This window comes from Tachypleus tridentatus, chromosome 8 (assembly GCF_004210375.1).
Source record: "Tachypleus tridentatus isolate NWPU-2018 chromosome 8, ASM421037v1, whole genome shotgun sequence".
NCBI classification, from domain to species: Eukaryota; Metazoa; Arthropoda; class Merostomata; order Xiphosura; family Limulidae; genus Tachypleus; species Tachypleus tridentatus.
This window is the reverse complement of record NC_134832.1, coordinates 2,982,562-3,009,860: the sequence shown is the minus strand read 5'-3', so window position 1 is coordinate 3,009,860 and position 27,299 is coordinate 2,982,562.

Below are 27,299 nucleotides of genomic sequence, written 5' to 3'. Positions count from 1 at the left end.
CCTCGTGTAGAGCTGAGAACTGATCTCAGCCTGCAGTGTACAGGTTCCACCCCTCTAAAGCAATCTCTTGCCATCACGAAAAGAACAAACGACAACAAGCGCACTCTCTCCTGGTTGACATCTGCTCGCAAAAACCACACCTACACCTTGCATAAACATACGAAATATGTCATATAATTATACATTTATAGTAAATATTAAATTAGTATTCCGACTGCTACATCTAGTTTGATTTTATAGACTGAATTATGACGTATAATTGAAATTCATTTTGTTACGAGTCATAAATACCCGGTACAATGATTGTGGAAGGTCCGTGTATTAATAACCATAGTCGGCAAAGTATAGACAAATGAAACCCAGTCTGTGATACCAATAATTTATAAGCACCAGACAGGTTTCGAGATGCTTAAAATTGTACGTGAAATAATACAGACCATATTTATTGTTATGATTTTGGCTTACCATTCTTCCACTGGAGGTATGACCAGTCGCAACAGGCCTGGGCGCTATTAGTATCACTCACAGTTCCGCTACTCTCGTTTGTGGAACTGTCCTCATCACTAGAACTTGTCAGATCTGTGTCAAAAGTAACTGTTCTAGGTTCGTTCAGAGTAGGTTTGAATTGATATGGCGCTACTCGACACTGTTCAGAACACAAAGTCAAAACAGACTCCGCCCCTGTTTCTCTGTACGCACTGGCCATGTTTATTTACATTCAACGAGTTGGCGGTTTGTTTGGCAACTATTACGTCACAGTACTTTTTCTAGCGGCAAACGTAAAAACTAAAACGTTCGGATTGTCGCTCGGAAAGGGCTCTTTCTGCACCAAGTTCTATGTTTCATTTATTAGCACATATTTTTTTATAAAAAATTGTAAACCTGAAAAATTAACCAGTATGAGTAGTTTTTTTTTACTGCAAATTTTTCTTTTTTCGGTAAAATTCACCTTTAAGACGCTATATGAAAGTGTGTAGAGCTCAGGCCTTCCAAACATCTCGGGCTTTAAACTAAGTTTTCTTATCTCTCACGAATCAGATTATCACAAACTGATTTTATAACTTTATCTGAGATAAAAGTGTTTCACTTTATATATACGCAAATTTAACTTTAAGACTCAAACTGTGAAACTCAAACACAAATGAACAACCTTTTTTTTTAGAATGGACTGTGAGGACAGTGTATATAAACTTGACGATTCATACCATGTTTATTGAAACACCTTTAGTGATTAAAAATATTAAGTTATACGTTCTCATTAAAATAGAAAAAGATAATTCTAATAATTTAATATTTATTAACAACTGAGTAATATAACTGCTTGAAAGTCCCATAACTATAAAACAAACATTTGAGAATGGATTTTACAACTTACTTGTATTAGTACAGAAAGACTGAAATTCTTCATAATTCCTTGACGATATGATATTCAAGCAACACCAATGTAGTATAAGAGTTTGAACATTAGTTGTATATTGCGTCAACGTGTTGGGTATGTGTATCAAAACAGTAGGAATAGATTCCCAACATTATTTTTTTAACAGCTGGAAAATGTTTAACCTGCACTTTGGCTTAGAAACTCAGCCCTTTACATTATTCTATCAAGAGACAGTGTACAACAACGTAGGTGAAGGTAAAAAATTTCTTTAAGTAAGGACAGGCTGTTATATTCAAGGAGTAAACTTTATAATACCATCAATGAAATAAGCACACATAGTTTTTACAGTGAGTAGGCTCATACCAGAAATTACATTTTTGTAAAATAAAAGGTATATTTAAAATTCGTCAGGAAATGATATTAATTGTGAATGAAACATTCGTTACAATAAACTTGATTTAACAATTTTCATGTAACACTTTGAATATTTTGACGAAATAGCTAAACTTTTGTGGAATACAAGATTTCTGCTGTATAGAAGTTAAAACATTGAGTCCATGTTTTATACGAATTACCCCAGATTTTATGTTGAGATAAGAAAGTGCTACACGTTGATATCCATGTAAGAAAAGTAAATTTGGTTTGGATTGTTTTGAATTTCGCGCAATGCTACTTGAGGGCTATCTGCGCTAGCCATCCCTAATTTAGCAGTGTAAGACTAGAGGGAAGGCAGCTAGTCATCATCATCCACCGCCAACTCTTGGGCTACTCTTTTGCCAACAAATAGCTGGGCTAACTGTAACATTATAACTTCCCCACGGCTGAAGGGGCAAGCATGTTTGATGTGACAGGATTCGAACCCGCGACCCTTGTATTACGAGTTGAGTGCTTTAACCGCTTGGCCATGTTGGGCCTGAAAAGTAAGTACTGTAAATTTGCACTGGGATTGAACCAATTAAAAAAACCATAAAAAACATAATTTTTGAATATTAATTTTTGGTACCTTATCTAACCTAATTCATAAGATTTTTTTCAGATATTCCAATGTCCACTATTTTCATTCAACGTCTTCTCCTAGATTAATTTCGTGAGAAATTTCTCACTATATTACTGTTCTATATTTTGCAAAATTTTGTTGGTTTATTGAACCATGTGTAAAGATACTCAAGGACTATTTTCGCTTTCTGTCTCTGATTTTCAAGTGTTACCACAATAGATCTGTTCCCCAAGAGACGTAAGACAAAACACTGAGAATATTCAGCGCTCTCTTACACTTGACATGTAGATGTTCGATATGTGAAATGAAAGAAAGCTTACAGTCAAAGATAAGCCCCTAGAACTTTGCTTTAAGTACCACGAAAAAAAAGACAAAGATGGAACTTTGGATCGGGATTTAAACTTTGTTGGTAGTAGAAGTGCACGCAGACGGTTTTGAAGAGAGAAACAATAAAACCAATTGCTGTTGTTCAATTCAACCAACGATTTGAGGGCAGTTTGAAGCTGCTTTCAATAAACCTTTTGCCTGATGACAGACATAAGATGCAGAAGTCGTCAACATAGAGGCCGTTTAGAACTGTAGGAGGAAGGGGTTCAAAAAGAGCATCGATTGTCACACTGAAAAGTGTGATATTCAAGGTATAGACCGGAGGGACTCTAAATTCCTTGGTAAAATAATGAAGAAGGATGAAACACATGGCCTTAGAACTGACTTTTATGTAAAAAATTACATATGACAATGGGCAAGTGTCCGTACAACTCATATGAATAAAGGTCCTCCAAAATGTCATACTTACAAGTAGTGTCATAACCCTTCTCAAGATCAGAGACGACAGAAACAATATTTTTGTTGAGAAATGCTTCCCTGTTCAAGGTTTTAAGTCAAATCCGATGGTATCAGTTGAACACTGTCAACAGAGCCTATACTGTTGGGTGAGAGAAGGTTGATTGATTCAAGGAACCAAAGAATATGAGCATTAACAATCCTCTCTAAGTCCTAACTAAACACCTGATCAAGGCAATTGAATGACAATTAGAAGGAATCTTGGGATTCTTCCGACAAAAGGATCGATCTGTTAATCTGAAAGAAAAAATCAAATTCTAAAATAATTTAACGATGATTTTAAGAAATATTCGGAGTTGAACGGATTAACTATACTGTGATTGTCTTTATCGAAATATCAGAAGTGTTTACTCTCAAACAGGATCACACTTATATATCTTACAATGACACGTAAGTGCACGATTTCCTATATAATTATGGATTTAAATTTTTACTTGGATTCGTAAAACGTAGTCATTTAGGGCAGCTCGTAAGAATGTTCAGCATTATCTTGATTTACAGAGATGCCAACCATTAAGATTTGAGCGTAATCATTACGATTTTGGTGTATACATTATGACCATACGCTCATACAGACATTTATTACGACTTGTTGCAACTCCCAAATTATTATATATTATATAGACCTATAAAATAAAGTGATAAATTGTTCCTCCAGGGCTTGAAAAGAAAATTTCTAGTGAGATACAAATAAATTTTGATAATAATTAAAAGACATAGTCCAAATGGCTACTTGCGATAATCATGTTTGTGCTTGAAATAATAAAAAAATATTTGTATCTCCGACCTCTCCCAACAGTTTGAGTGCGATGCTTTTCCATACTGGGTAAGTGAGGGAATCCATAGTTACGTCATCAGTGCTTGTCAACCAATCAGCGTTGGCGTAGATTGGTATTTCTCGTTTTTTAAGCGGCATAGAAAGACCAATGCGATCGTTCACAGAATGAAAAAAAGAGGTCTCGTTCACCAGATTATCTTGTTTCTGGCAAATCTAAAAGGTCTAAAACTGTGAATCAAAAATTTAGGAAAGAGTATAGTGCAAAATATCCGGTCACTGCATCAAAAGTCAGTGACAGTCATGCGTTTTGTACAGTTTGTTACATCAATTTTTCTGTGGCGCATGGCGGGATAAACGATTGTTCCAGACATACAAAATCGGCACATCACCAACAAAAGGCTGAGGCGAAGACAAATGCGATGCAGATAACGACAATTTCGAGTAAGAATTCAGAATATGAAACCATAAATGCAGAAGTGATGTTCACGCAATTCGTCATTGCTCATAATTTACCTCTAGCTGTAGCCGATCATGCAGAACATTTATTCAGAAAAATGTTCCCAGACTCTGATATAGCGAAAAAAATATGGCTGTGCTAGAACCCAAACTACAGCCATTGTACAAATGCTGGGCTGTGAAGATGACAAAATGATTTCAAGCATACTAACTAACAGTGTTTACAGTTTAGCCACAGATGGATCCACAGATATGGATGACTCAAAACTGTATCCAGTGGTTGTACGATATCTTGACCCTTTGCTTGGAAAAATTGTTTGTTCTCTTTTGACAATGGTGGAATGGAAAGAAGCTTCAACAGAAAAGAATATTTTTTAGCTTTTGGACCACGAACTGACAAAGAAGAAAATTCCATGGGAAAACTGTATTAGTTTTTCTTCAAACAATGCCTCTGTTATATCTGGTATAGGTAAAGGTGTGATGGGACACATCTCAAGACGACAGCCTAGCATTTACTTCATGGGCTGTGCCTGTCACCTCATGAATATTGCTGCCCAGAAAGCTTGCAGAGAACAGCTCTGCCCAGTTTCTGATATATTGATAGATATCTACTATTTTCTGGACAAAAGTGCTAGCAGAAAACAACATTTCAAAGAGTTTCAAGGATTGTATGACAAAGAAACAAGAACAATTCTACAACTTGTTAACACAAGATGGCTATCACTTGGGGTGATAGCCCTCAACAGAATATTGGAAGCCATTGAAGAAGTATTTTCACTGTGAAAAGGAAAAACTAGATTCCAAAGGGTCTAAATGTGCAGTTCAGTCAGGCAGCAAGACTTTAACAGTCAGGATATCCTCTCACTCACACAAGGACACAGTCAAGACACCCTCCCAGCCACACAGGGACACAAGACAACAGTCTCCAAAAGCTGACAAAAAACATTTGATATTACTCAATATATGTTTAGGCAGTCTGACCTTGAACTAAAGAAGAGACAATCAATGAAAAAAGAGAAGAAAACGAAAGCAAGCAAGGAAGTAACCAAGAAAAGTTATGCGCAGAGCAAGTTAGATAAGTTAATAGTTTTCTTGGACAACAAAATGAACTTGTTATTTTGTCTTTTTTTCAGTCTGCAATTTCTCTATTTGAGCAAGCCAATTTGATATTGCAAAGAGAAGAACCTTGCATACACATTATGCATAGAACTCTAATTACACAACTTAAAAATATACTTGTCAGATACATCAAGCCAAAATATCTTGAAGGCAACATCACTGAAGTTGACTACAACAATGAATCCTTACACAAACCTGATGAAGCAGTTTCTATTGGAAATGCTGCCAAGGAATACATTGTTAAATATGAAAAGGACCTGGACCTGATCAGCTTCTACACCAGTGTCAAGAAATACTATATTGCAGCTGCAAATTACATGATGAAACATTTTCCTCTAAATGATGAGCTTCTGATTCACGCAGAGGTTGCTGATCCAAAACTGAAAGTCAGCAAAGATTTCTCTTCTCTACGCTTCTTCATAGACAGGTATCCTATCCTTGTCAATACACATGAGTACGACACTATTGACAAGTTGGAAGGGCAATATTTGAACTATGAAATTGATACTTCCTCAGAAACTGTCCTTCAGTTGAATGTTGACAAGTTTTGGGTTCAGCTGTCTACATTAAGGATGGAAATGGCAACCAGAAGTATGACATTCTGTGTAGGGTTATGCTTGGAATTCTTACAATCTTCCATTTTATGCTGACAGTAAAAGTATATTTAATTTATTGACTAAAAACAAAAGCAAGTTCAGACCAATCTTGAGCACCTCAGTTTTGAGCAGTATTATAACACACAAGATGTGTATGCAGTCAAATGGACAATGTTGTTATAACTCCCAACCATCCAGAGACATTCTCATGAAAGCAAAGGCTGCAACAGCTGCAAAACTATTATAATAAGTGTTATAAATATGATATAAACTAGTCCTTACACAAAGGCTTTTTCTGCTTACTGTTTGTGCATGTTCAATGTTGTTTTACCAGCATGTTTATTACTCTGAATTAAATAAAAGACATAATTTCAAAATAATTTTTCTAAATTTATTTACTAAATACACAAAACACAGTTATAAATGAGCAATCTATAGCAGTAATAAATAATAATAGTTATAATAATAATATTATAATAAACAGCTTAGAGACATTGGTCAGGCCTAGTAGCCGCAAATGATAAAGGGCTGTGTCTACAATCATTACACTCAGTCATTTGAGATAGTTGGCATCTTTGGATTCATAATATGCTTCTGTTATCCACATTAACTTCTTTGTTTGTACTTAAGCATTAATCTACACAAAGGGCTATCCGTACTCTGATCACCAAGAGTATCAAAATCCAGTTTCTGGCGTTGTAAGTCCTGTTAAGTACCATAATTTATCTCAGACAAGTCCCCGATTTATTATGCTACGTATTACGATTTTAAATAGCCGGAAATTTTAATTCTAATTCAGAAGTTAATTAAATATCGACATGTATTGAATTTATTATCTTTGTTGAAAAGATTTTTTGTCACAACAAAAAATATATTTTAATGGAAAAACAACAGTACAATGTATAATAACGGTTATTACATGTAGTTATAGTATATGATTTATACACAAAAACTTTACAAACTCACCAACAATGTTCACTCTTTTCTCCGGTCTAGAACTGCATATTTCATCGACGATTCAGGCCAACGACGAGCAAATTAATTCTCGTTTGATATTGTTACGCTTCGCTTAAGCTAATTAACAATTTATTCTTGGCTGGTCTCACGCCGCTTAGGAGCTGACTTCTTGTCGACGAAGGCGTTTAATGTCCTTGATAAAATACTAACGTCCGAAGATAATTCAGTGAAGTTAAAGGTTTGTAAAATTCAAACTCTATAAACGAACCTGGTGAAACTTCCGTAGATTCACGACTAATAAGCGTTTATTCAGAATTATAGTTTCCGAGGTTTATAGTATACTGACTGTATGAGACCACCAATATGAAAATGTTTCCCCTCGTTTTACGATAGCTATCTTTTATTCACGTTAGACGAGATACTCGAAGACACAGCTAGCAATGATACTGGAAATCTAGTATTTTCCATACACATGTTGTTGATTCTTACTTTAGAGAGTTTTCTACAAATTTAGAGAACAGGCGGAATTTCTCAATACACATTTAACAATACAAGCTATATCATTTCTAAATATATATTAAACTAAAACAAACATCAATATTAAACTAAATATACAATATTACACAGAAATACCGCTGTGTCACTAGAAAGTTCCATATAGTAAGTCGTTGATTATTCAGCGGCACATGAGGCAATATTCTGAGTGGGTTGTCAAAATATTAACTAACTATATTTAAGATCGCCCCCCGCTAGTCCAGTGGTATGTTTCCGGATTTACAACGCTAAACTCAGGGTTCGATTCCTCTCGGTGGGCTGAGAAAAGGTCCTTCTAGTTGGGGGTTGTGCAGTAGACTCACAACCTACTCACTTAAAAACACCAGTCTGTTCAAGAAACCGCAAGTGTTTGCGGCCCTATGTTCCTTACGGAATTTAGTGGTACAATTATTATTATATTTAAGATTGCTTTGTTGTCTGTGAATTAAGAACGTGTAGTTAGTCATTGATAATGTCTCAGTACTCACACTTATTTAGTTTTAAGGTGGTCTAAGAATAAAAAATATTAATGTCATTTGTAGTACATTTTTCACTGATATGTTTGAATGAAACATTTTTATCGTTGATGTACTTCTAGGAATATTAGTTACACTTACGACATAAAATGTTCGTACTCCTGCTCCGTGAGTAGTTTTTCCTCATAACTTAAAATAAATTGTTTATAAACAAATAACCAAACATAGGAGGGGGAGAAAGTGTTCGTGCGTCTACTTTAATGGTTAGCTGTGTAGTCTTTCAGGTGAATTACTTGGCGCAGTCTCTCCTCATAGCCCTCCATGATCGTTTGACAGTACTCGACTGGTATTTTCTTCCATTCTTCTTTACGGAAGGCCTCCAACTTTTGCAAGTTTTTCGGATATCGCTGATGAACCCTGATCTTCAACTCATGCCAAACGTTTTCAATTGGGTTGAGATCGGGTGACTGCGATGGCCATTCCAGAACGCTTATATGGTTCCTCTGCAACCAGGATTGCACATATTTCGATGTGTGCTTAGGGTCATTGTCGTGCTGGAAGATCCAACGACGTCCAAGCCGCAAGTTCTGAGCATCGTTATTGATATAAGTACCTAATATATCAATGTACTTTTCTTTTTTCATGATTCCGTTGACGCGGCGATGGCTGCCTACACCAGAAGAGCTGAAGGAACCTCATAGCATGATCGAGTCACCTCCGTGTGTTTAACTGTAGAGACGGTGTTCTTTAAAAGATGTCGTTCCCCCTTCTTACGGAAAATATAGCGAACATCATTATGGCCGAAAAGCTCGATTTTAGTCTCGTCTGACCAAAAAATACTCTTCCAATAGGTAAAGGGTTTATCTACATACTTTCTTGCATACCTCAATCGTGCTTCAAAATGAACAGCTTTAAATGTGGAGTTCTACGAGGACGGCATGTTTTGAACCCAGAAGAGTGTAACATGTTCGTAACTGTAGAGGTGCTTACTTCAACCCCAGTATCCCTTACCAGTTTCTGTATGTCATTACATGTTAAACGAGGGTTGCTACTAACTTCTCTGAAAACCTCCTTCTTGGTTCTCTCTGGAATTTTGGTGGGGCGACCGGAACGAGGGAGGTTAACAGTTGATTCTGTAAGCTTAAACTTGGCAATTATGCTTTGAACAGTGGATTTTGGCACATTAATTTGTGTAGCAATACTGGAAAGAGACACACGATACTTGTATTTTACAATAATTTGGGTTTTTAAGTCACTGGACAGTTTGTTTCCTGTTCGCCATGATGACCAAGCAGATGATGACGGAGACGGCGCTAAAATGCCGGAAGTACATTTTTTGCTGGCTAAATTTCAATAATTATGAAACCATTGTCTAGTTCTGGAATGGTATAATGTAGTTTATTAGCCAAACTAAACGAATTTTTTTACGGGAATATCAGTTTTTTCACACATTCTGAACTGTACGAACACTTTCTGCTCCTCCTATTTTTGGTTATTTGTTTATAAACAGTTCATTTGTCGTTTAATTTACATAAAAGGTTATGTAGATGTGTGTTAGTATAATATTTGTAATACACTATAGCTATTAGCCTAATGGTGATACTTTTCAAGTTATGAGCAAAAAACCACTCGGAATGCAGGGGTACGAACACTTTCTGTCGTAACTGTAGATCATGGACCTCTTTTTCCTTTCATTTTTTTAGTAACTGAATATAGTAATTTTAATGATGGTGTAATGTTTGCTATTCATTATCAATTGTTTACAAGTTACAGTGTGGTAGTTAATTTTACTATTCTTTATAGTCTGTTCCTTTTTTTTTTTATAAAAGTTATGATCCTTGTGTGACGTATGAACATAAAGGTTTATTTTGTTGTTCAGTGGAACTTTAATTGTGTCATGGATATTACTCGTAGTAAATTTCCCGTTCAATATACTTCTGATGTTAGTCGATAAACGCTTATCAATTTCTTTAAAGATTTTCAAGTTATTAATCCTAATTATATAACTTGTAAAGAGAAGAATTCGGTAACGTGAAGAAGGTACTTTTTGTGCGAGTTCTATTAGTTATATATTGTCAAATATTTTTTATGCAGACCTTGATGTCCTATGGTGTATATTTATACTTACCCTTTTGACACAAATTTTGGTTTTTAGTTTTTTTTGTGGTTTTACTGGCACTTCAATAACGCTCTGCTACAGGATGACGGATATTTTACTTCTATAACTTATCTTGTAGACGCCCGGCATGGCTAGGTGGGTTAAGGCGTTCGACTCGTAATTCGAAGGTCGTGGGTTCGAATCCACCGTCGCATCAAACATGCTCGCCCTTTCAGTCGTGAAGGCGTTATATTGTGATGGTTAATCACAATATACGTTGGTAAAAGAATAGCCCAAGAGTTGGAGGTGGGCGGTGATAACTAGCTTCCTTCCCCCCTAGTTTTACACTGTTAAATTAGGGACGGCTAGCGCAGATAGCACTCGTGTAGCTTTGAGCGAAATTCAAAAGCAAACATCTTGTAAACTGTAGTAGGTGTTGAAGTAGTTATAGTACAAACATTTGTTTGTTAATCTTAAGGGCCTGGCATGGCCAAGTGTGTTAAGACGTTCGACTCGTAATCCGAGGATTGCGGGTTCGAATCCCGGTCGCACCAAACATGCTCGCCCTTTCAGCCGTGAGGGCGTTATAATGTGACGGTCAATCCCACTATTCGTTGGTAAAAGGAGTAGCCCAAGAGTTGGCGGTGGGTGGTGATGACTAGCTGCCTTCCCTCTAGTCTTACACTGCTAAATTAGAGACGGCTAGCACAGATAGTTCTCGAGTTGCTTTGTGCGAAATTCCAAAACAAGTTAATCTTAAACAAATAGTCCGTAGTTTAACTATTTTTGTAGCAAACGGTAGGCGTCAAAAATTGTTTGTGGAAATTGCTTTTTGCCGTGGAAAATTGGTTAGAAATACAAAACTGGAATGAATTTTAATTTTGTTAGCAGTTAAAAAATGAAAAAACCAAATTAAAATGCGTTTCGGAAAAATTTAAAACATACATGTAAAGAAAATATCAACAGTTACAATATATCATCAACTAATACGACCGACTCAGAATTAGTACGATTCTTTGTTGATCACTATTGCCAAACATTTGTCAACCCATCTTACGACATTTTTTTATACAAACGTATTCAACATTATAAACACTTACGTAAAACTTAATCCAAATAAATTTCATCCAGTCCTCCAATTAGACATCACACATAATCTACACTATTCACAACAGACGTATCAAGACCCCTGACAGAGAGTGAAACAAAATCACATACAAGGAAACTATAGCACTTTTCTCATGGAGAAAAGTTGATTAACAATATCATTACACTATTTACATATTATCACCACATTTACAAGCACTTTATAACCTCTGTCTAATCACAGGATACCACTCCACTCACTTGGAAACAGACATATTTAGAGTAATATTCAAAAAGCGCCCCAAATCTATTAATTAGGGTGAATTTAGACCCATAAGCTTGCTCAGTGGCTCGGAAAAACTTTTGGTGAAATTAATCGTTACTAACTTATTACTGTTCTAAGAAACTAATAATTTCATTAGTAATATTCAAAATCCAACAAGGAAGAACAGACAAACTGCAGATCATTTAGTAAGATCCGAGACTTCAATAGAAATCACACAACAGGACTGTTCTTAGATGTGAAGAGTTCTTATGGAATAGCATAACATAATAAGTTGAAGTACAAAGTAGAGAAAGCTATTAAAATGATTATTATACGGTATTAAAATCTGTATTCACTTCCTTCAAAACCTCTTAGCCAAAGTTCATCTGAACAACACTACATCCGACAGACAAAGAATTATTACAAGGCTACATGCTTATTCCCCTACATTATACCATGTAAGTAAACGACCTACTAACTCGTACATCACAGTACACATATGTTAAAGCCATCTGGAGTTCTTTACAAGACCATCACATGCAGCACATAAAGTACAAACACTCCTAAATAAAATAATCAAAAAGTACAAGAAATGGAGGATCGAATTAAATTCTACCAAACCAAAACAACAACTTTTTTCACAAAAAATATCCTAGTATAAATCAAATATCCCTAAAACAAGCAGACACGTCCCTTCAAACGTAAATACCAATCAATTCAAACGAAATATAACCCAAAAAAGAACGAGAATCACCTATCTTATTAAGATCGGACATAAGATTCACGTATGCGGCTCACAATAATTCATACTTAAAACTTTACATTAAATCTATCAAAGACTATGATGCCATCATCACGTACAACAATATGCTCCAGAAGTCAGAACTACCACAATATCTGGTAATTAATATGACTTTCTTAATTATAAGTGCTTGAAGAATTATTTTAAAAACTACAATGTCATAATATTTTGTGTTCATCTTATGATTCTTAATTCTATTTAAATTTTAATCAACCTAGAGATTGTTTTGTGTTTTTTTCGTACAGCAAAGCCACATCGAGCTATCTGCTGAATCCATCGAAGGGTATCGTACCCCTGATTTTAGCGTTTTAAATTCCGCAGCTAAGAGAAGTAACCAAAGATAAAATTCATAAACATACCAATTAAACACCCCAACGTTTCGAGCGCACCAGGAAGTCACGATTAAGGATCTGACTGTTCAGTGGCTTATCGGTATGTGTGAAGGGTTATTACTCTTGAAACAGGATTTGGAATATGCTTAGTGGACACAACACGGATAGCATATTATGTAGCTTTTAACTTCACAACAAAAAATAAACAATATTCCTAATGTATGATTTGTACTAGTACTCACCCCTCATCATTTATTGTTGTTGTTATCACAGTTAAAATACCGAGATGCCAATTTATCTTACATACTGTACTTTTATCTTGAACGTATTAACTGTTTTAACAGTAAAACAGCATACACTTTTTTTTCTAGAAATATATATATATATAGGCTGTCTGCTTCTTGTATGTACACAACAATAAGTTTTTTTGCTTTAAAACAACTTATCAAGTCAGTAATATGGTGTTTTAAAACTAAATGCTGCGTTTATTATCCAAATTAAGAGTTGAAATTATGCATTTAAGGCAGGAAAGACCTTTGGAGAAACTCTGACATAAATGTAGACAAATTTAATCTCCACTCAATGCTTAGTGTATGATAACTGTTTTAAGGTAATTTAAAAACAACCATCAACTCAAATAACCAGATTTAATGTATAATGGACATATGGTTTGTTTGGTTTAAATAATTTATTTTATAACGACAGAGAACATGTATGTGTTCTGTTATAGCAAAGCCACTTTGGGCTATCTTCTGAGTCCACCGAGGAGAATCGAACCCCATAGTTTTAGCGTTGTGTAACTCCGTAGACTTAATGCCGTACCAGTGGGAGCGATAGACAGTAAACCTAATACGTTTTAAGATGTGTGATAGTTTAAAATTCGTCACTACAGATATTGACGGTGAAACGTCATATTTCAGATGGAGAAAAATGGTAATGGGAGGGTCAAAATCTGATGTTAACACGACAGGAACAGTCAAATATAAAATTATGACTACTTTAAAGAACTCTCTTATGTTTCATTTATATTAGCGAATAAAATGCTTGAAAAACTACAATACAGATATTTGTAAATTCAGCTTTTAATCAGTATTTTGTAAACTAAGATGATTTCGTGAGTAATATATTAGTATATCTTGAAGTTTTGCTGTTAAATATTGTAGTATGCCTATTAAGTATGATATTTTACTTACATGCATCAATAATATTACATCAAGATGTGATGAAACATGAGTTTTCTATATCATTTAGATTGGCTCATATCATTAGAAAGATGTTTTCGTCAATAGTATATCCGTGTATCTTCAAGCTTTATTAACATGCGTTTTAATATGTATTATTCTTAAAACAATTATTTTACTTCCATATACTAAAATAGTACACTTTTGTATACTATTTACTTTTGTCTAACACGATATTTTACAAATCAGATGAGTCCCTGTATGGTCAGGTGGATAAGGCTCGCAATTCGTTAGCTGAGGGTCGCGGATTCAAGTCCCCCTTGTAACTAACTTGCTGAAAAACATGTTAAAAGAGTAGTTCAAGAGTTGGCGATAGGTGGTGATGATTATCTGCCTTCCCTCTAGTCTTACACGACTAAATTAGGGATGGCTAGCACAGATAACCCTTATGTAGCTTTACGCGAAATTCAAAAACAAACGAATGAGACGTCACTACTCGTGTTTTAATTTAAATGTTCATTCAATGTAAATCTTGGACTCGATTAAAACTAACTTGTGTTTTAAGATAACACATTTTCAGCAAATCATCAGCTCAAAAAACGTTTAACTGATTTTATGAGTATTTGAAATTTACAAACGTTGATATGTGTTTTACTTTAGTAAAAGAAGTATGGAAATAAAATAATATCCATATTAAATAGTTAGAAATGCCATTTTTCACAATGTGGTGCATAGCTTTAACAAAACTGAATGTTGTTCGAGAGAATCAGAGTTTATTAATATATCAATAGCTACACTATATTCTAGAATGATAAATAATGTCGTTTATCGCAGTTCGGATTAGCAATATTACTGTATAGTAAATAATCTGTGGTTACCATATGGTTTACATTCAAAACCACACGGAACAATAATAAATCTGCAACCTTTTCACTGATTATTTCTGTTAATCTACAACAGACAGTTAACATGCTGTTTTGTATGAGATGTAATTATTTTTGTTCAGGAACATAAGAATAGTGATGCTATAACAGCACTATCACTAAATCTGACTTTACCAAAAATTCAATTATATATAGTTATCTAGTCAGGGAAAAGTATTAGTTCTTACTTGGTTCAAGTCACAATTGTGACGTTAGATATTAGTTCTTTGAATTAGAGTGACAAAGTGAGGATCATAGGTCATTCAGTTTGTACTTCCTCTGACTTCTTTAGAGCCATGTTCATGTATAATCATGAAAGAAGTTTTCAATATGTAAAATATAAAGTCACATATATCGCGATAAAGTTTCAGGTACGTTTTCACATAATTTTCTATTGTTTAATTACCTTTCAAAGCATTATAGTACCTTTTGTAATGTTATTCTTGTTAGTAAAGTAATATCAGTGATTGCGTAAGTTTTTTATGTTTGTAATATAGTACTTAGTTGTGGACAGGTACATAGGTATGATTTCATCATGTATGCAAGAGTGGTCTAATACCCAAAATTGTTCAACCTTATGCAAAGTTTTTACAGAGTACTTCAGCAAGTTATTAGGAGTCTATGAGACAGAGTGCATAAGTTTGCACATTTGCGTATCAGCTCTTGTTAGTGCACGTTGTATTGATTGTAGTTTTTATATGTTCAGATCCTCACAAATGTTAGGTGATACTCACCACATAGCTCACAAACGTGGATAATACCCACCATGCACCTCATAAATCTGGGGTAATACCCATCATGTATCTCATAAATGTGAGGTAATAGCACCATGCATCCTACAAGTGTGAGGTAATACGTGCCATGTACCTCACAAATTTAGGGTAATACTCGCCATGCATTTTACAAATAAGAAAAGTATATTTTAAGTTTTAGAGTTTAAACATGTAATTTGTGTGAGATGTATCATCATCGTAATGCCAAGTTATGAAACTCAAAACAATGGTACCATGACATTAACTTTTCTTTGGAACATAAGTAAGGAAAAACACAGTTGATATGATTTACTGAGTCACATTGTTCTGATTATAATGAGTCACAGCGGTTTTATTATACTAAGTCATAGTGTTCTGATTATATAGAGACACAGTGTTCTGATTATACTGAATCACATTGTTCTGATTATACTGAATCACATTGTTCTGATTATACTATGAGACAGTGTTCTGGTTATGCTGAGCCACAATATTCTGATTATATTATGTGACAGTGTTCTGGTTATAGTGAGCCACAGTGTTCTGATGGTACTGAGTGATAACGTTCTGATTATACAAAGCCACACGATTCTGATAATGCAGAGTGATAGCGTTGTGATTATAGTAAATCACAGTGTTCTGATTATACCGACTCAGAGAGTTCTGACTACTCTAAGTCATAGTGTTCTGATTATGCTAAGTCACAATTTCGTGATTTTTCTGCTGCCTCACTTGACAAACTACAAGCTTTTGGCTCTCTGTGGAGTATGCTGGGTTGACATATCTCATCCACTTTCCCTTACTGGTGTCAAAACAATCAATGTAAAAGAAACTGTTCGAATCACTGTACACCTAATACAGGAAAAATAGGAGTTTGGTGATTGGTTAAAAAAAACATAGTAAAAATGTCAGAAGCCTGATATCACAGAAACTAGTTTCGACAGATTCGTGTGTCCTCTTCAGTCTCGCATTCTGATTGATTTCTAATACTTTTGTCCTTCCATGTCCGTTAAAGCAGGTAAATTGCTTCATGTAACATACTTAAGTTTCTGTATACGAGGGTAAACAGTCATAAAAAGTTCCTTTAAAAGTTCATTTATAACCTTTCCTAATTTTGAGGTTCTGGTCACACAGAAAATATCCAATCAGCAGGTATTTGAACCGAATAATGAAGTGCATTACCAATTTCATATCACGCACACAGCCGATAATCAGCATTTTCGTGTTCTACAGAAACATAACTCGACTGTTTGCAGCTCGCTCGCTGCAGCCGACAATTTAATCACCGGGCTACGTTTAGCCGTAAAGCATGCTCTCATTTTATACAAATATAATAAAAAAATAATTTCATAAAGGCATGTGTAGGGCAGAATATAGTAACCTAACTAGCTATAGTAATATAGAAAGTTCTAATGCTATATGAAGTATAGAAACAATAAAGGCAAAGATATATTTATTAAGGATACATTTATTTTAATTTTAAGACAGTTTCTGTGGTTTTGGCCTTCTTGTTCATTAAGATTTAATTTCGCTCAGTAAATACCGTAGAATACATCATTGTTAATATTCAGACATTTTAAAGGCGGTTTTAAGTAGGCTATTTTTATGGACGCCAATTTGTTTCATCACGATTCTTACTACTAAGTACATGATGATAAAATGCAAATGGTTATTATTTCAGTGTGTGTGAACTAATGAGTTGGATAGTTTTATTAGCTAGCGAGAGAGAAAAATAACATATTTTCTCATCAAATATTGATACTTCCTCAAAAAACAAATTATATACAATATTAACTAATCCACTGTAGGATGATGAAATAAAGGAAAAAACAAGATTGAACTTACCCTCCAAAAATATTTTCTGTTAGTATTCTAAGGAACATTGTCTATTTTATATATTATTTCCATCAGAGGGTCAAAACTAGTCCATTTTGGCATGTAATCGATAGCTCAAATACCTTGAACCTTTAAAATAGCATACAAACATTTATACGTGTGGCACCAGAGGGTATAACCAAAAGATAAGTTGAACACTATGTTAGAAAAAATAATCTTACCATTACAGTCACAATTTAGTATCCAAAATCAATAACAACTAAGAATATTTATTATTCACTTAGCTTTGATCACACATAATTATTTCAAAGTATATTCCTTTTCAAGTAAATTACAAAGCAAAAAATTAGGTTTTTCCTAATTTATTGGGTTATCAGGTTTCTTTATGTGCATCTATCTAACTTTCATCCGATATCCGGAAATATAACACCACTTACAAATCAAATGAAGAAATTATTAGATTTACGTAAAAAAATATAAACATGCAATTTTTCTGTATGTCTTCCTTCCATTCTGTTGGGAGAAAACGGTTGTTTTTCTTCTAATTTTTCATTACCATTACTACAGCCTAGATCATTTATACCGAATCAACGACTATTTCTCACCTCCACGATTACTGACTCTCGCTTCAAAACAAACTCATATTTAATGTTGCATTCCTATTCATAAATATAGATTTTTGTAAAAACTTGGCATTACTTTGATAAAGCATAAGATGCATACGTTGTGAAAAATTATGAAATTTGAATGCGGTAAGCAAATGAAGTCGACCACCAAAATGTCTTTAATTTTTATAAATATTCAAGCATTTTCAAACGATATTTCAGTTCTGAAAAATTGCTCTAAATTTTTCTTTACATTAACTGAATCGTCATATTTTTTTGTGCTCAGACAAATTTGTTGTTGTTTTGTTTTCGCGAAATGAAATCTTTTGTATTTTCCAATTTTTTAAAAATAATTTTAGTCTCTTGCATTCTACTGAAAAATGTGTTTGATAATTGTTTTACTGAAATTGAATCATTTCTTTCTAATAAGATGCCAATTTTACGCAACAAAGTGCCCAGTATTTTGCAACAATGTATAGTTTCTCATCTTGAAAAGTACAAGATATAATTACTAAATTACATTCCTAATTATATTCTCACTTTGAAAGAAACAAACCTAAAATTGAAAACAAACAAATTTTCAAGATTTGTTCAAAAATAATAATAATAAATAAATAAAAATGAAGACTGTATACAAAATTTCTGGAGGAAACATTGTCTGTATTCCCTGTGTACCGTACCTACCTACTATTTTAAACATTATTCGTGGTATTATAAACGTAAACTGAATAACTCTTTACTTTTCTTTCAGTGATACAGTTCAAATCAAAGCCTCGATAAATGCTTTTCAAAGTAATATTCCTACCAATAATAAAATATATGAACTAAATGTTAATCCACAGATTTTGTGTCTGACATTTCTATTAACAAAATGTTATTGTTTAAAGTGTATTAGCGAAGATTAGTCAGAACTTAGTACTGTTTTCCGTGTTGCGTTTATAGTGAAGCTTCAAACATTCTATTTGAATTTAACTATTATATAATGCTATAGCTTCGTAACCGAGAGTTACCCAGCCAAAACATGAATATGGCTTGACAATGAAAACTAGCGCTGGAGCACGTGAGAAACAGATAAATGTGAAACGTTTTATAAGAAGAAACAATAGTTAGAGGCAAATAAGAATGTATATGTTAATAAGCGTTTATCGCGTCGAGATGAAAACAAAACTTTACTTTTGGAGCTAGAAAGAATTGATGGTATTTTAGTTTTACATGTGGATATCTACAAAATACATGTTGAAATATACATTTTTTCACGTCTACAGAACACACACTTAGTTTCTTTCAATCACTTTAGCTCTATACATCCCAACATTAAGTTCACCTGTGAAGATGAAAAAAAAACAACAACAAACTAACCAAATAGCATTTTCTCAACCTCAAAATCACAAGAAACGATACACAATTCAAAAGAAAAATCCACATAAAAATTTATCTCTACTAGCCTATACATTTCCTAGGACTTGGCACATGAAACAAAACAAAAACCCAACATATTAAGAAACCAAATGAACACAGCCACAAAACTATATTCACCTGATGAAATTAATGATGAAATCAACAAAATAAAACAACACTTAATCATCATCATTTCTGACATCAGCGAAAAAATAACCAACATTTGGAAAAAAGAAACTTATAACAAAGCACAACATTGCAGTAAACACCAAATTTATTCAAAAATCAGATACAATCCTAAAGTCTACACTATGTAAAAACTACACTGACAAACACAACACCAATATTATTTGTAAAATACAATGCAACAACTGCCATGATTTTTATATTGGAGAATGAAGCAGAAAAATGGAAACCAGATCCAAAGAACACATTCACACGTTTTTGAACACTGCAAATCAAGAAAACACAACATAACCAGATACTAAGAAGGGAAACAAATATATACATGCGCAAAATCAAAGAAGTCCTGCTTATACAACAACTAAAACCAAAATTAAACCAATATAAATGAACACTTTTATGTGTGTATCGATTAATAACCTAATATCAACTGCAGCGTCCCATACAATCCCGTAACCGTTTATACTCTCGTGCCAAATACATGTGCCTAGCAAAGTTCAGTTGCAAACTCTCTATTTGTTAAGCTGAAGATAATCTAAGAAGGTCGAAACGTTGTTTTCTGCTTTATTGGTAAAGGTGTTAATACCTGTAACAGCCGTCGTGAAATAGATTTTTAATTCAAGTGTGTTTTTCGTCATCTCGAAAAACTGAATTAAATTTTTCATTTGAAAGATCAGTTCTTGTGAAAGGTCAAGGATTATTTAACATAAGGCACTCTTATAGAAAGTTCATAGAAACATAAAACTGATGAAACACTCAATACGTAAACACATTTTATAATAATATGTATTTTTTTTCAAAAAGTGCGAATTAATCAAGATCCAGAAGAGGCATTTTCTGTTGTTAGAGGTTTTAAGTTTTATAAAAAAAAAGGTATTTTTTTTGGATATGTAACATATGGTCGAATTAGGTGAACTGCTTATGAAGGTTTATTATTGATCAACACCACTAAGTTATAATAAATAACACTATAATTGATTTTAGTGTTTTCTTATAGCAAAGCCACTTTAGGGTATATGCTGAGTCTGCCAAGTTATAATTGGTAAAAATAATCATAGTCTAAATTCTTAGAAATTTTTTTCTGATAATAACAGACCTCACTATTTTAGAACACAAACTGAATTTGTCTAAAACACAATTCTGCGATGAAATGTTACGTACAATACTTACAACATTGACACAAAAACCAGCTTTGTCTATTCTACTGTGTTTCCTTGGATGGAATGGGAGTTCGCAACTGGTGAATACAGCATATTAGTTATTCCAGACCCTATTATATCATGTGAAAAGACATTTTTGTTAAAACATTAAGTTTGAATTGTACGAACCAAAAATAGGTCATTAGGTCTACGTCTAAAACTATGTTTTATTTTTGAGCGCTGCTACATTTTATAAATTGTTAATATAAGTATTTAAATAAAAATGATCGTTTTACAAATAATTTAATAAAATGAATTAAAGAGATGACATATTGATGAAAGATCATAAATAATAAAACTTGAACTTAGTTACTTACTTAGTAGACTCTTTCTAGTGATATGATTATGTACATGTCAGAAAAACATAAATAAGTCAGATATTTCAAAACACAATGGTATGTTTAATATTTCATAGATTAATAACTATGTGCGTAATATTCAGAGGGTTGAGTTTTCGTTATATGAAAATAAATTTGAAGATATAAATCAGTACGTCACTTGAAAACCACATAAAGCATAATGTCGTGGTTATATGCCCTTTATAACAACCACAACTTAATCTGGTATGGTTTGTCGTAGAAGTACAAAAGTTACTGAAAACAGATAGATTTTGGAAAGTTCACGTAACAACTACTTCCAACATAAAGAATTCATGCAATCCGAATCTAAAGATGTGGCTTTGAATTTATTTTCACGATATGTATCATGCATATATAATGATATTGAAGATAAAAAAAATCGTTTCAATATATTTGGACTATCGAAAAAGAAATCTGCAACATTCGTATTTCAGCCATGGTAAACAGCTGAAAATACAGGAATACAAAGTTGTTGGATTAAATGCACACGTATCCCTATCAAAATAGATCCCGTTTTAGAAAAGCGACTCAAGTTGTACATATACAATGTGCTTCAAGACACAGCTTTCATTGAGTGGATCGGATTGTTGAAAAGAATGTGAAATTGGTCTTGAATACGAACGTAATATAACTAAAACAGTAAACTTCTTTTTTCACATTTCTTTCGCCAATATAGAACTTGCCAATATAGAAGATAATTTAGTGATATTTTTTGAGGTTCTACAAACGTTATACTATCACGTCTATTATTCATATATTCCAAGAAATAATGTATAATTTTATGATCATCAAAAATGATAAAGTTACTATCAATATACAGGTAATGATGTATAGGTTTAAAACAGGAAGGGTGATCATTAACCCATTGTACGTATAGCATAGTAAAATCTCTAGTAACATTGCTAGCATCGAATCATCGTCACGCCATTAACTTAGTAATAAGCGATATGGGAAAGGAAAATACGATGCTTCAGTTATAAACATTAACAGTTGCTGTAAAACGTTTTACTACTATTTTTTTCTACGTTATAGCTTAAATTATAACTTCTTCGGGTACTTTCTAATGAAAACTCAAATATTTTATTTCATTAGAGAAAACTGTGCTTTATTTTGTATTTATTATACGTAAAATATACTAATACTTTACAAAGAAACAAACGAGGCCATAAATACACGTACTTACCTTTAAAATAATAGTTATAACAGATATACTTCAATTGTGGACTTTGACATATCCTGCAGAATAACTGCAGGAAAACCTGTTGATCTTATTCTGAAGTATTCATGCTGTGCCAATTGATACCAACTCTGTTTAATTTTATCACATACGCCAGGAACTTAGTACCTCAGGTTTGTTGAATCTACTTGTAAATTATTTGATTACATTTAACGCTTCAAGACCTCGAATAGCACAACGGTATGTCTGCGGACTCATACCGCGAAATCGGATTTTGATGTACCTGGTGATAATCAAGCTTTGTGATTAATTCCAAACAAACAATTACTATCAACAATATTTTGAACATTGAAGTTTTAATTTCATTTGTTATGATCAAACTCGTTATTCGCTTTTCTCGGATATCATTCTTATAAATATTTCTTACGGCTTAAACATTTTATTTATTAATTTTAGTGAAACTCGTTGATGGAAGATACCACAAATTAGTGCTACAAAAGTATTCAAACATATCAGGCTGAATTTTGTGTTTAGATGTTTGTTCTAATAACTTTTGAAAGCGAAAAATACAGTTTTTAAACTTAAGTTTCAGAAGAAGAATAACAACCTTATTTCGTTTACATGGTCACTTATAGTTATTACTTTAAAAGATAAGAAAAACAACTCCAAAGTTGACGTGTGATTGTCTCACAGGTGTTGATTATTTCTTTGTTTTAAAATTGAATAGTTATTTCTTAATTTCATACACGTTGCTCCCCGCTAGTACAGCGGTATGTCTCCGAATATACAACGCTAAAATTAGGGGTTCGATTCCTCTCGGTGGGCTCAGCAGATAGCCCGCTGTGGCTTTGCTATAAGAAAAACACACGCATACATGTTTTTATCAGTTGTACATAGCAAAACAGGCTTACCTAGAGTAATAAGATGAAACACAAAATCTGGGAATTATAGAATTTATTATAAAACAGAACCTCTTAGGATCTGTAACAATACTAGTTTACAAGTAATTTATCAATGAGCTGTAAGTTTTATATGTAATAAATAAAGCTTTTCGGCCAGAGTATAAATATTGAAATTCGTTCTATATACAATACAAATGGATCCGACCATACTAACTACATATGATCACTTTGGATTATATTCTTTTATTAATAGGGCTTCTTTGTACTGTTGTTATTTCTTGAATTCATACCACTCGAGAAACACAATACATCACTGGAATATTTCTGTTTTTCATAAAACTAGCTTCAGTTGTCTTTATGCTTATAGATTTTTTATAGTTCATGCTTTCTTCGAGTGGACATTTGACTACAAACTTCGATCCTTCAGTAATAAATACCTGTTGTCGTCTGCAGAAAAACGATCTTTATTAATAATAAAACAGGTTTAGTATTATTCTTCTATAGAAAGTGTCGAGATCAGCATATTTTGAATAAAAAGTAATACGTTTTGACTCCAGACCTGCAAAAAAAAGAAAAAAAATGCAATATTACCTTCTTCCTGAATATATCGATGAAAATTACAGACTGTTATGAAAGTTTAATAAAACTATTTCCAAACAACACCGAAATTTAAAAATAATTGTCAATGATAAAGATTATTAAGTAGTTTTCCGACTTATTAATGATAATTCTGTCAATAACTATAGAATAGTAACTGACAGAAACTTTAAGAAATGTTAAACTGGAAAAAACACACACAAGTAAAAAATACATGTTTAGAAGTGAACAGACCTACTATTTTTCAATTAAATTGGAAAATCTAAAGAAAACAAATCGAGTAGTTATTTTTATCTATCCAGATAGCAGTTATTCAGCTCTTAGAAAAAGATTTCAATTATATTATTGCACCCAGAACATTCCTTAAACTTGAATTCCAAACATAATTAGAGAACATAGCTAGAAAAATACCTATTGAAAAACGATTTTGTTGATCAAATGAACAAAACTCTTCCCATGTATCTTCAAATTCAAAAACCCATGCTACAAATTCTTCCCACACTATAGATGAGAGTTCAGATAGTGAATAACTTTCATTAAATAACCAAAGCATTCTCTGCCGAAACATACTTAACAATTATATCTTTACCAAAATTAAATAAAATATTCCAGTTTTACTAGTTTTTTAACGAATTTTGCATTTTCTGATCAAACCTATACAACTAAAATGAAACATTTGTACGAAAAAACATAAAGAACTGAAACTATTAAAAGTAATGAAAGCATAATTTTACTGAAATCTGACAAACATTGCTATCATGGATCCAATACAATACAAGCAACAAACGTATATATTCCTTGATTATTCATTATGTTTTTATAATAAACGAAAACTAACTCAAACTCATTCAAAAGAGAAGAAATTGAAAAAAAAAGATTTATTTTACATCTAACAAGATATTTTCAATTTTTTACCGGTATATATCAATTTCTTCGTCCTTCAGAATTTCGTATTTTTCAAATTTACCAAAAACCCACCACCCTAACACCCTCTTACGTCTAACTGTGTTGGTGTACTAAGTTTACAACTACAACATAAACAAATTCCTCGCTGGATATTTTCTAAATATTTTTCTCGTGATTCCCTCTTCATAAAACATTCTAAAATGTTTACAAAAAACTCTGAGATTTTATCACGTTGTTCAGTCAGTTACATTTGATGCAAAAATATCTTTTCACTCAAGTCATCATCGTCCTTGAAACAATAAATGCTACCCTGGAATGTTACCAAAACTATTCTAGTCGTCATTTTGCTCTAAATATCAATATTATAAGAAAACTTTTTCTCCTTGCTGATAAACCATCCATTTTTCAGTTTCAAGGTGTGAATTATATTGATATTGAAGTCATAAGTATGGGAAATCCTGTAATTCTACCATTTGTCAATATATTAATGATAAGAACTATAAATACTGTCATTTTAATTTCACTTTATATAATATTTTTTGTTTCAACATATTAATGACAAGTTTTTCACTCAATTAAACTAGATACTCCTTAATATAAAACTTACAGTGGAAAATCGAAATTGATGATAAATTGTCATATCTAAATCTTATTGTTTAAAACTCAAATCCAAACTTCCAAATACCTGTATTTCGCAAGAAACTATGGATTATACGTTTCTTGGAATTATCTTCATGACGAACACCAAGGCCCGTCATGGCCAAGCGTATTAAGGCGTGCGACTCGTAATCTGAGGGTCGCGGGTTCGCATCCCGGTCGCGTCAAACATGTTCGTCCTTTCAGCCGTGGGGGCGTTATAATGTTACGGTCAATCCCACTATTCGTTGGTAAAAGAGTAGCTTAAGAGTTGGCGGTGGGTGATGATGACTAGCTGCCTTCCCTCTGGTCTTACACTGCAAAATTAGGGACGGCTAGCACAGATAGCCCTCGAGTAGCTTTGTGCGAAATTCCAAAATAAACAAACAAGACTAACACCAAAGCTGGGAATATAAAAAGGTCCCATTCGTACTTATAAAATCATAAGATCCAACTTAGACTCTTTAAATATAAATGAAAACCCCATATTTCAGTTTTATGTACAGAAATGTTTTCTTCAAATTCTTGTTAATAAAGGGATTTTTTTATTTAAAAATACTCTACAAATTAATAAAAATACTTCAGAATATTTATGTTAGTTGTATTTAATGACTCATTCCAAATTTACTCTCTAAACATTTGGTTAGAAAAGTTGATGCAGATGAACATTGAAGTAAATTTTCATATTCAGCGGTATCTCTTTGGACTTACATTACAGAAAACCAGGTTTCGATACCCGTAGTGGGCAGAGCTATGTGTTTAACTATCAACAAACAAACATTCTCGTGGAATAAATCTATTTTCTTAAAAGTATACTGATAATGATACTTCAGGAAATGTGCAACTGAATGTACTAATTTCAAAAGGTTTATATTGGTAAGAAAAACAGAGAAATTGTAATTCGTGTATATGAATATTTAAAATCTTTATCGTGTCTATAGGAACAATAATTCTGTTTGTTCTTTTCAAGATAAAATTTTTATCAGAAAAGAAAAAAATGGATGAGAAACAAAAGTAGTCATATTAATAAAATATTATCCTTTTCTTTACAAATGCAAAGAGGTTCATTTCTATCAATTTTTATTGCTTATTTATCTCTTGTATATAGAAAAAAATATTTTAATACACAGATTAATGTCTCAAACCTTTATTTATTATGCATAAACTTACCAACTCATAAATGAATTATTTTATTCGTTGCTGTGTGTTGTTAGTTTAGCTGTATGACTGTTAATTACTATTGTTATACAGTCTCGCGTGATCCTTTCAGAAACTAAATTCTTTTTATCTCAGTTCTTATATTTCATCTGATGATGTCAGGTTAACCTTGAGAAATACTGTGAACAAAATAAAATTTTACTCTGTAGAATCAATAAAATTTGTTTGAATAAAAAACATAGTTCTTTCTAATATTTGTTTCCTAATTTGTTGATATAGCTTAGAATAACTAATTCACCAACAGCTACCTTCTGAAATAAGGTATATTTTTCAACAATCAAATTTTACAAAAACTTAAAAATTGTAATTTAATTAATTTTAACAAAGTTATGTAAGAAACACAACCTTATAAAACCAAATTTATGGTATGTAATGTTTTACTGAAACAAATAGTTTAATTAATCAATAAATAAACATTATACATTTAGCATAGGTTATACTCGTTAATTTTTGACACTACAACGTTTTACTATTACCGTATATTAATTTATAATTACTACTTACTTTAGTAGTAACTGTTCGAATTTAACAAAATTCCTTATTCTGTAATAAACGTAATTTAGTTTCTAAGATGAAATATCGTTAAGTGATGTAACATTTAATTAATGTTTAAAATGTTGAGTAGCTCTTATGCCCCGCACCCTTAAAATATTTTAATATGTTCTCGCACCCCTCACAGTAATTATTTATTTAAGAATAAAGGTGAAGGT